This window comes from Herpailurus yagouaroundi, unplaced genomic scaffold (genome assembly GCF_014898765.1).
Source record: "Herpailurus yagouaroundi ecotype Mexico unplaced genomic scaffold, PumYag 140, whole genome shotgun sequence".
NCBI classification, from domain to species: Eukaryota; Metazoa; Chordata; class Mammalia; order Carnivora; family Felidae; genus Herpailurus; species Herpailurus yagouaroundi.
The window spans coordinates 76,471,725-76,473,966 of record NW_024412395.1 but is presented as its reverse complement, the minus strand read 5'-3'; positions in this window follow the sequence as shown (position 1 = coordinate 76,473,966).

The window sequence follows — 2,242 nt, the reverse complement described above, 5'->3', positions numbered from 1 at the left end:
AGACAGAGCACGAATGGGGGAGGGTCAGAGAGAGGGAGACACAGAATCTGAAACAGGCTCCAGGCTCTGAGCTGTCAGCACAGAGCCCGACGCAGGGCTTGAACTCACGGACCGCAAGATCATGACCTGAGCCAAAGTTGGCCGCTTAACCGACTGAGCCACCCAGGCACCCCAGAAGCTTTTTATTTTGATGTAGTCTCAACAGTTTATTTTTGCTTTTATTTCCCTTGCCTTAGGAGACTTATCTACAGTATTCATTTTTAAATCTAAAAATGTTTCTGCATTAAATTTAAAAATGTTTAAATTTAAAAATGTTTAAATTTAATGTTTCTGCAATTATGCAAATAGATGTATCTCTTTAACTTGGATTTGCATTAAAAATTATACCATGCAGGGCTCCTGGGTAGCTCAGTTGGTTAAGCGTGCGATTTCAGCTCAGGTCATGATCTCATGGTTTGTGAGTTGGAGCCCCGTGTTAAGCTCTGTGATGACAGCTCAGAGCCTGGAGTCTGTTTCGGATTCTGTCTCTTCCTCTCTGCCCCTCCCCCGCTTGCGCTCTGTCTCTGTCTCTGTCTCTCTCAAAAATAAACATTAAAAAATTTTCAAAAATTATACCATATAAAATTTTAATAAAGATATTCCTATTCCAAGGTGTTTCATAGTTTGTGAGAATGTATATACCAGTTACAAGCAATTACGTGGCAACTTAGAACAACAGAACTTGTTGCCCGCATGAATGATCCAGGATGTGAGGACCATGGAAGATGGAAGGAGGTAAAGAGCGGTTGTGACAACATCTCCTGGTCCGATGGAGTCCCGCCTCCTGTACTGAGCAGCATGTTCCCAGCTGATCCCTGGGCCCTGACCCCCATTTTTGTTCCGTTGATCTCCTTGTTGGCAGAGCCTTCCTTCCCACCAAAAAGGCTAAGTACTATTTTACTTTTCAGCCTCCCTTGCCATAAGAACCTGGACATACTTCTCAAACTAGCTATTAAAATATAAAAGGAAACCTGCTGAGCAGCTAGAAAAGATTTGTGTGTGTGTGTTTGTTGAAAGACAGACAAGCAAGAAGAGAGCCTATGGCCTCACTTTCTTCCTGTCCTTGAACGCTGATGTGTGAGAATGTGGTGCTTGGAGCTGTGGTGGTCATCGTGCAACCTTGAGAGTAAAGCCAGGAGAATCCCACAAAAGCCAACCAGAGACCTGGACATCGTCATGCCACTGCACCAACCAACTCCGGAATCATCTAATGGAATAATGGGATGTTTTCACTTGTGTATCCTGGCACATGTAACCAAAAGCATAGTAACGGATACATTTTCTGAATCTGCCTTCACCTCTTTCAGCCCAGTGTCATGCATCCCATTTCTAGTTGACAATCCTTCCAGTTAGAATGTCTGGGCAGCCTAGTTAATACCTCCAGATCTCACCATTTCCAGCTCTCTGCTCTCTCGTACATTCCTCCTTCTCCATACAAACCCTCCCTGTTACATGAGGAACCATAATTACACCAGCCTCATCTGCTCCTGGGGAGATACCGGCTTACACTCTCATTCTATACCCTACCTCACTCTATACCCTACTCTTTGTCAAGAGCTTAAAATCATCACAAATTTTACATATCTTGGCTATTGTGTACCTGTGTTGTTTTGTCCACTCATTGTTTACCCTCCCCTCTTCCTGGCAGATGTGACTTGATTTCCTAGGAGGATCTGCCTCTCCTTTACGTTCAGTTCATGCATTTGAATAGGGTAGATGCCATCCTTTGTGTTCCTGGCCCTGCTGCTCTTCCATTTTTTCTAACCATCATCAGTGCATACACGAACAGGGATACAATTTGAGTCAATGAGCTCCAATCTTGGGGCCTTTATTTTAACGAAGTGGAAAGAAATTTATGCTTTTTGCTGATATTGCCAAAGTCAGGCTGATGTGAGGCTGGAGCTTCTGGGGCCTGTAGAAAGTTGGGCTAAGGAGAAGTCAATCAAAACAGAAAAATACTGAACAGGAAATGGAGAGAGAGAGAGAGAGAGAGAGAGAGAGAGAAAACAGGCCTGATGACACTGTTTGAGCCCCTGGACTTTTCCATCAAGTGACCTAATGATTTCCTTTTCTTTCTGCTTAGGCCATTTTGAGTTTGGTTCGTGTCACTTGGACTTGCAACCAGGGAAGTTATGATCACTAGAGCACCTGTAAATTCAAGGTGCAGTACCTTTGGGTACTGATAGCTTATTACACCCTTCTC